The sequence below is a fragment of the Ranitomeya imitator genome, chromosome 3 (genome assembly GCF_032444005.1).
Source record: "Ranitomeya imitator isolate aRanImi1 chromosome 3, aRanImi1.pri, whole genome shotgun sequence".
NCBI lineage: Eukaryota > Metazoa > Chordata > Amphibia > Anura > Dendrobatidae > Ranitomeya > Ranitomeya imitator.
In genome coordinates this window covers 468,725,520-468,735,605 of record NC_091284.1, presented here as the reverse complement: position 1 = coordinate 468,735,605, position 10,086 = coordinate 468,725,520, and positions in this window count along the sequence as shown.

Genomic DNA, 10,086 nt, shown 5'->3' with positions numbered 1-10,086 from the left:
CACGGAGACAAAATAATCTGACCATTTGGAGCATGCTCGCTTTTCCAGGCAGAAGTCAGTGATTGCCATTGCCCAATGCATGGACAATACAGCAGCTTAAGGGTGCACAGAGGATGTCAGATTTTAGCGCTGTTTCAGAACAGCAAGAAGCCAAGGGGAAAGTGCTGAGGAGATACTGAGCAGAGATGGGCTTGCCCTGCCATTGAGGTACATGCCAACCTATTTGAATAAGAAATGTTCATTTTATACACAATGTTAAAAGGGGTTATCCAGCCTCTAAAATTGATGGATTATTAGATCGGTGGGGGTCCGAATATTGTTTGAAGAGGCTGCTGCATATATGTGTATGGCGCAGGCTCCCCAATATTTATATCCACTTGCAGGCTGGTTCGTTCTTACTCGCCAACATTATGAAACTGCAATATCTTGCAAAACAAAAAATAAATGATACAGGCAAGTATGAATCAGCCTGCAAGCCAATATAAGCATTAGAGAAGAATGAACACAAGTGCCACAGCTGAGCTGAGGGGGTGCCAATTGCCAGGACCCCAAAAATGTCTTATTTTAAAGGAAACGTGTCAGCAGGTTTAGCGGATACGAGTTACGGCCACCGCCATCAGGGGCTTATCTACAGCATTCTATAATCCTGTAGATAAGCCCCCAATCTGACCTGTAAGAGAAGAAAACTAACTTATTATACTCACCTGTGGGGCGGCCCGGTCTGGGGGGTGTCGCTCTTCTTGTTCCGGCGGCTCCCATCTTATGATGCCATCCTCCTTCTTAGTTCGCGTGGATGACGCGTCCCTGCATCCACACAGTCTCCTCGGCATCGAGATCCTGCACGGGCGAACTTCTTTGCCCTGTTGAGAGCAGAGCAAAGTACTGCAGTGCGTAGGGCCTCTGACCTTCCACAGCGCCTGCGCACTGCAGTACTTTGCTCTGCCCTCAACAGGCCAGATAAGTACGCCTGCACGATGCCGAGGAGAATGTGTGGATAATGCGGGACAAGTCATCCACATGAACCAAGAAGGTGGACGGCGTACCAAGAAGAGCGATACTCCTCAGACCAAACCACCAAGCAGGTGAACAAGGGCTAGACGGAGTCAAGAGTAACTCTGCTGCCTCATTATAGTGAATGGATCCATCGGGGGGTTTCATCTGTCATCTCACTTGGAGATTTAGATGGAAACCCCAAAGTAATTGGTCAGTGTAGAGCGCCAGATAACTGATCCAAAATGTTATGTAAAATGCTCCCAATAAAAGCTTCAACACAATCCATAGAAAAAAAGCAAACCCCCACAGGTCTGTCATCTGTTAATGGAAAGGGGCCTCCATGTTACTGGTAGCGCAAAGGCTCTGGAAAAGCTAAATGGCTCCTACCCGCCAAAAGAAATTCTGCAAATTCTGCGCTCTCAAATCCAAATGCCCTTCTCCCTTCTAGGCCCCAAACTGCACCTAAACCACATATTGCGTCCACATTTGGCATTTCAGAAGTGATGAGAGCCCACCTAACTTACGGGTGCATGCCTCAAGAAGAACGGCCTGAGAATAATGTACTGGCGACTGCAATGTACTGGTCACTACAAAGGCAGTTTGCAATTTTCACTTGGCAACAATCATTGCTGCCTGTTTCTGGAAAACACCCATGGAGCCAAAATCGCCACTACACCTGTAGATAAATTCCCCAAGGGCTATAGTTTCCAAAATGGGGTCACTTGAGGGATTCTGCTCTTCTAGCAATTAGGAACTCTGTATATGGAGTCCGCTAAGGCTACGTTCACATTAGCGTTATGCTAGTTTGCGTCGGGTGACGCAGCGGCGACGCATGCGTCATGCGCCCCTATATTTAACATGGGGGACGCATGCGTTTTTGTTTGTTGTGTTGTGCGACACATGCGTCTTTTTTGCCGCAAGCGTCGGACCAAGAAAACGCAACAAGTTGCATTTTTCTTGCGTCCAAATTTTGGCAAAAAACGACGCATGCGTCGCAAAACGCAGCGTTTTTGCGTGCGTTTTTATTTGCGTTGTGCATTGCGTCACCGACGCAGCGGCGCACAATGCAAATGTGAACGTAGCCTAACTGTCCTAGGAAAATCTGCGCTCCAGGAGGCAAATAGCGCTCTGTTCCTCTCAAATCTCTCCATATGGCTAAAGTACTGTACAGCCACATATCGGGTATTGCCACGTTCAGTAGCAAATGTGGGACAAATTTTGGTGGCAATTGTATCCACTTGTGTGAAAATGTAAAATCTGGGGCTAAAAAAAAATTGTGGTAAAAATGTAGTTATTTTTTCTTCACTGCCCAATGGTATAAAATTCTGTGACACATCTGTGGTGTCAATATGATCACTGCACCCCTAGATGAATTCATTGAGAGGTGTAGTTTGTAAAATGGGGTCTCTTACAGAGAGCTCTCCTGTTCTGGCACCTCATGGGCTCTCCCAGTGGGTAATGGCACCTGCAAACATAACAGTGAAATCTGGCGCTCCTTCCCTTCTGAGCTTTGCACTGTGCCTGAAAAATATTTCCCAATTACATGTAGGTTATTGGCACTCAGGAAAAAATGGACCTCAGTTTGTTGTAAATGAAATAATTCCTTTTAGCCTTTAGAAAAATTAAAAACTTGGGGCTAAAACAATATTTTAGTGGTAAAAACGTAATTTATTCTTTCTTCACCGCTCAGTGGTATAAAATTCTGAGGCACAAGTGGTGTCAATATGATCACTGCACCATAGATGAAGTAATTGGGGAGTGTAGTTTGTAAAATGAGTTCACAACAAATTTTAGGGTCCATTTTATCCTGTTACCCTTGTGGAAAAAAAAAATTGGATCTGAAATCAATTTTTGTGAAAAAAGTGAAATGTTAATTTTTTTTTTTTTTTTTAATTTCTGTGAAGAAACTGCTTCTTGAATGTGGTATTGAGCAAATTGAGGGGTGCAGTTTTTAGAATGCTGTCACTTTGGGGTATCTTCTAACATATAGACCCCTTTAAAGTAACTTCAAATGTTAAGTGGTCCCAAAAAAAAAAATTAATTTAGAAATGTTGCTGGGAAAATGAAATGTTGCTGGTCAACTATTAACCCTTCAGGTGATTCACGGCAGCAGAAGCAACACGGAAGGAAAAAATGAACATTTAACTTTTTAGTCACAAAAATGATCTTTTAGCAATAACTTTTTTTATTTTCCCAAGGGTAAAAGGACAAAGTGGACCCTGAAAGTTGTTGTCAAATTTGTCCCGAGTACGCCGATACCCCATATGTGGGGGGGAACCACTGTTTGGGCGCACAACAGGGCTCGGAAGGGAAGGAGCGCCATTTGACTTTTTGAATGAAAAATTGGCTCCAATCTTTAGCGGATACCATATCGCGTTTGGAGAGCCCCTGTGTGCCTAAAGATTGGAGCTCCCCCACAAGTGACCCCATTTTGGAAACCAGACCCCCTAAGGAACTTATCTAGCTGCATAGTGAGCACTTAGAACCCCCAGGTGCTTCACAAATTGATCCGTAAAAATGAAAAAGTACTTTTTCACAAAAAAAATTCTTTTAGCCTCAATTTTTTTCATTTTCACATGGGCTACAGGATAAAATGGATTGTAAAATTTGCTGGCCAATTTCTCCTGAGTACACCGATACCACATATGTGGGGGTAAACCACTGTTTGGGCGCACGGCAGGGCTCGGAAGGGAAGGCGCGCCATCTGACTTTTTGAATGAATAATTAGCTCCAATTGTTAGCAGACACCATGTCGTGTTTGGAGAGCCCGTGTGCCTAAACATTGGAGCTCCCCCACAAGTGACCCCATTTTGGAAACTAGATCTCCCAATGAACTAAATAGATGTGCGGTGAGCACTTTGAACCCCCAAGTGCTTCACAGAAGTTTATAACGCAGAGCCGTAAAAATAAAAAAAATCAGTTTTCTTTCCTCAAAAATTATTTGTTTAGCCCGCAATTTTTTTATTTTCACAAGGGTAACAGGAGAAATTGGACCCCAAAAGTTGTTGTCCAGTTTGTCCTGAGTACGCCGATACCCCATATGTGGGGGTAAACCAGTTTGTGTGCTCGTCGGGGCTCGGAAAGGAAGTAGTGACGTTTTAAAATGCAGACTTTGATGGAATGGTCTGCAGGCGTCACGTTACGTTTGCAGAGCTCCTGATGTGCCTAAACAGAAGAAACCCCCCACAAGTGACCCCATTTTGGAAACTAGACCCCCCAAGGAACTTATCTTGATATGTGGTGAGCACTTTGAACCCCCACGTGCTTCACAGAAGTTTACAACGCAGAGCCGTGAAAATAAAAAAATAATTTTTCTTTTCTGAAAATGATGTTTTAGCAAGCAATTTTTTTATTTTCACAAGGGTAACAGGAGAAATTGGACCCCAATAGTTGTCCAATTTGACCCGAGTACGCTGATGCCCCATATGTGGGGGTAAACCACTGTTTGGGCGCACGGCAGAGCTCAGAAGGGAGGGAGCACCATTTGAGTTTTTGAACGCGAAATTGGCTGGAATCAATGGTGGCGCCATGTCGCGTTTGGGACTCCCTGATGTGCCTAAACAGTGGAAACCCCTCAATTCTAACTCAAACACTAAAGGTACCTTCACACTGAGCAACTTTAGAACGATAACGATAGCGATCCGTGACGTTGCAGCGTCCTGGATAGCGATATCGTTGTGTTTGACACACAGCAGCGATCAGGATCCTGCTGTGACATCGCTGGTCGGAGCTAGAAGGCCAGAACTTTATTTCTTCGCTGGATCACCCGTTGACATCGCTGAATCGGCGCAGGGCCGCGCTTAGTAACCCGATATTTACCCTGGTTACCATTGTAAATGTAAAAAAAAAAAAAAAAAAAAAAAAACACTACATACTTACATTCCGGTGTCTGTCGTGTCCCCCGGCGTCAGCTTCTCTGCACTGTGTCAGCGCCGGCCGGCCGTAAAGCAGAGCACAGCGGTGACGTCACCGCTCTGCTTTACGGGCGGCGCTTACACAGTGCAGGGAAGGTGACGCCGGGGGACGCGACAGACACCGGAATGTAAGTATGTAGTGTTTTTTTTTTTTTTACATTTACAATGGTAACCAGGGTAAACATAGGGTTACTAAGCGCGGCCCGGGGACTTTGGCATCGTTGGTCGCTGGAGAGCTGTCTGTGTGACAGCTCTCCAGTGACCACACCGACTAAACAGCGACGCTGCAGCGATCGGCATCGTTGTCTATATCGCTGCAGCGTCGCTTAATGTGACGGTACCTTAACCCCAACACACCCCTAGCCTAAACCTAACCCCAACACACCGCTAACCCTAATCTTATCACTAATTCCAACCCCAACCCTAATCCAAACCATAACTCTAATTCCAACCCTAAGGCTATGTGCCCATGTTGCGGATTCGTGTGCGGATTTTTCAGCACCGTTTTTGAAAAATCCGCAGGTAAAAAGCACTACGTTTTACCTGCGGATTTACCGTGGATTTCCTGCGTTTTTTGTACGGATTTCACATGTGGTTTTACACCTGCGGATTCCTATTGAGGCGCAGGTGAAAAACACTGCGGAATCCGCAAAAAGAATTGACATGCTGCGGAAAATACAACTCAGCGTTTCTGCACGGTATTTTCCGCACCATGAGCACAGCAGATTTGCTTTTCCATAGGTTTACATGGTACTGTACACCGCACGGAAAACTGCTGCGAATCCGCAGCCAAATCCGCACTGTGTGCACATACCCTAGTTCTAAACATAGTTCTCGCCCCAGCCATAGTTCTCGCCCCAGCCATAGTTCTCGCCCCAGCCATAGTTCTCGCCCCAGCCATAGTTCTCGCCCCAGCCATAGTTCTCGCCCCAGCCATAGTTCTCGCCCCAGCCATAGTTCTCGCCCCAGCCATAGTTCTCGCCCCAGCCATAGTTCTCGCCCCAGCCATAGTTCTCGCCCCAGCCATAGTTCTCGCCCCAGCCATAGTTCTCGCCCCAGCCATAGTTCTAGCCCCAACCATAGTTCTAGCCCCAACCATAGTTCTAGCCCCAACCATAGTTCTAACCCCAACCCTAGTTCTAAACCCAACCCTAGTTCTAACCCCAACCCTAGTTCTAACCCCAACCCTAGTTCTAACCCCAACCCTAGTTCTAACCCTAACCCCAACTGCAACCTTAACCCTAATTCTAACCCTAAATGCAACCCTAACCCTAGTACTATCCCTAACCCTAGCCCTAACCCTAACCCTAGTGGAAAAATAAAAATAAATATAATTTCTTTATTTTATGATGTTCCCTACCTACAGGGGTGATAACGGGGGGGCTATTTACTATTTTTTTTTATTTCGATCGCTGTGATAGGATGTATCACAGTGATCAAAATGAATGAATGAATCTGCCGGCCGATTCGGCGGGCGCACTGCGCATGCACCCGCCATTTTGCAAGATGGCGGGCCCATCCTGGAAGCCGGACGGACATAGGGAGGAACCCCAGGGCTGGGTAAGTATAGGGGGGGTGGGATCGGACAGCGGGGACAGAACGGAGGGGTCAAGGCTGACAGAGGCATCAGAACGCCGCTGTCAGTGTGTGGGGGGGCAGATCGGGGTCTCCAGCTATGGCCGATGCTATTGCAGCATCGGCCATGGCTGGATTGTAATATTTCATCAATTTTCATTGCTGGAATATTACGATTGTTCTGATTGGCTGTTTAAATTGAAACAGCCAATCAGAGCGATCGTAGCCATGGGGGGGGGGGCGAAGCCACCCCCCGGGTTGAAGTACCACTCCCCCTGTTCCTGTAGGTCGGGTGAAATTGGAGTTAACCCTTTCACCTGGCCTGCAGGGACACGATCATTCTGTGACACAGCATATGCGTCACAGGTCGGATAGGCACCGACTTTCATGACGCATACGCTGTGTCACAGGTCGGGAAGGGGTTAACATGTAAACCACCCCCAGAGGTTACATCATGATTACACGAAAAAAAAAATGTGCACAAAAGTAAGGAATGTATATATATATATATATATATATATATATTATTATTATTATTATTTATTATTATAGCGCCATTTATTCCATGGCGCTTTACATGTGAGCCATGGCGCTTTACATGTGAGATATATATATATATATATATATATATATATATATATATATATATATATATATATATATATATATATATATATATATATATATATATATATATATATATATATATATATTTTTTTTTTTTTTTTTTTTTTTTTTTGCTGTCTATAGATGAAAAAAACACTGCAAAGAAAATTAAACAAATGCTGAAAGAAGTGACATGCTGCAGTTTGCAAAAACACAGCAGTTTTCCAAATCAGTCAAGAAAAAAAACACAACATTTGCATGAAAAAATGCAGCAAAAAAAAAAAAATGCAATATGTGAACCTATCCTTACACTGCTCATAAAAAGTTAGGAATATTTGGCTTTTGGAAGAAATTTAAGGAAGATCCTAAAATGCACTCTAACCTTTTCAGATGAGCTTAACCCCTTCCTGACCTTTGACGTACTATCCCGTCGAGGTGACCTGGGCCTATCTGACCCTCGACGGGATAGTACGTCATAGCGATCGGCCGCGCTCATGGGGGGAGCGCGGCCGATTGTGCCGGGTGTCAGTTGCCTATCACAGCTGACATCCGGCACTATGTGCCAGGAACGGTCACGGGCCGCTCCCGGCACATTAACCCCCGGCACACCGCTATCAAAGATGATCGCGGTGTGCCGGCGGTATAGGGAAGCATCGTGCAGGGAGGGGGCTCCCTGCGGGCTTCCCTGAGACCCCCGCAGCAACGCGATGTGATCGCGCTGCTGCGAGTGTCTCTTACCTCCTCCTCCTTGCAGGCCCGGATCCAAGATGGCTGCGGCATCCGGGTCCCGCAGGGAGGGAGGTGACTTACCAAGTGCCTGCTCAGAGCAGGCGCTTGGTAAGCCTGCAGCGCTGTAAGTCAGATCGTTGATCTGACAGAGTGCTGTGCAAACGGTCAGATCAGCGATCTGTGATGTCCCCCCCGGGACAAAGTAAAAAAGATTTTAAAAAAATTTCCACGTGTAAAAAAAAAAAAAATTCCTAAAGAAAAAAAAAATATTCCCATAAATACATTTCTTTATCTAAATAAAAAAAACAATAAAAGTACACATTTAGTATCGCCGCGTACGTAACGACCCAACCTATAAAACTGTCCCACTAGTTAACCGTTCAGTAAACACTGTAAGAAAAAAAAAAAAAAAGAGGCAAAAAACAACGCTTTATTATCATACCGCCGAACAAAAAGTGGAATAACACGCGATCAAAAAGACAGATATAAATAACCATGGTACCGCTGAAAACGACATCTTGTCCCACAAAAAAACGAGCCGCCATACAGCATCATCAGCGAAAAAATAAAAAAGTTATAGTCCTCAGAATAAAGCGATGCAAAAATAATTATTTTTCTATAAAACAGTTTTTATCGTATAAAAGCGCCAAAACATAAAAAAAATATATAAATGAGGTATCTCTGTAATCGTACTGAACCGAAGAATAAAACTGCTTTATCAATTTTACCAAACGCGGAACGGTATAAACGCCCCCCCAAAAGAAATTCATGAATAGCTGGTTTTTGGTTATTCTGCCTCACAAAAATCAGAATAAAAAGCGTTCAAAAAATGTCACGTGCCCGAAAATATTACCAATAAAAGCGTCAACTCGTCCCACAAAAAACAAGACCTCGCATGACTGTGGACTCAAATATGGAAAAATTATAGCTCTCAAAATGTGGTAACGCAAAAAAATATTTTTTGCAATAAAAAGCGTCTTTCAGTGTGTGACGGCTGCCAATCATAAAAATCCGCTAAAAAACCCGCTATAAAAGTAAATCAAACCCCCCTTCATCACCCCCTTAGTTAGGGGAAAATAAAAAAAATGTATTTATTTCCATTTTCCCATTAGGGTTAGGGCTACAGTTTGGGTTGGGGCTAAAGTTAGGGTTAAGGTACCTTCACACATAACGATATTGTTAACGATATCGTTGCTATTTGTGACGTAGCAATGATATCGTTAATGAAATCGTTATGTGTGACAGCGACCAACGATCAGGCCCCTGCTGGGAGATCGTTGGTCGCTGAGGAAAGTCCAGAACTTTATTTCGTCGCTGGACTCCCTGGAGACATCGCTGGATCAGCGTGTGTGACACCGATCCAGCGATGTCTTCACTGGTAACCAGGGTAAACATCGGGTAACTAAGCGCAGGGCCGCGCTTAGTAACCCGATGTTTACCCTGGTTACCATGCTAAAAGTAAAAAAAAACAAACACTAGATACTTACCTACCGCTGTCTGTCCTCCAGCGCTGCGCTCTGCACTCCTCCTGTACTGGCTGTGAGCCGGAAAGCAGAGCGGTGACGTCACCGCTCTGCTTTCCGGCTCCCAGACAGTACAAGAGGAGAGCAGAGAAGCAGAGCGCAGCGCTGGAGGACAGACGGCTGTAGGTAAGTATCTAGTGTTTGTTTTTTTTTTACTTTTAGCATGGTAACCAGGGTAAACATCGGGTTACTAAGCGCGGCCCTGCGCTTAGTTACCCGATGTTTACCCTGGTTACCGGCATAGTTGGTCGCTGGAGAGCGGTCTGTGTGACAGCTCTCCAGCGACCAAACAGCGACGCTGCAGCGATTCGGATCGTTGTCGGTATCGCTGCAGCGTCGCTAAATGTGAAGGGGCCTTTAGGGTTTAGATTACATTTACAGTTGGGAATAGGGTTGGGATTAGGGTTAGGGGTGTGTCTGGGTTAGAGGTGTGGTTAGGGTTACCGTTGGGATTAGGGTTAGGGATGTATTTGGATTAGGGTTTGTTATAATTGGGGGGTTTCCACTGTTTAGGCACATCAGGGGCTCTCCAAACGCGACATGGCGTCCGATCTCAATTCCAGCCAATTCTGCGTTGAAAAAGTAAAACAGTGCTCCTTCCCTTCCGAGCTCTCCCGTGTGCCCAAACATTGGTTTACCCCAACATATGGGGTATCCGCGTACTCAGGACAAATTGGACAACAACTTTTGGGGTCCAATTTCTCCTGTTACCCTTGGGAAAATACAAAACTGGGGGCTAAAAAATT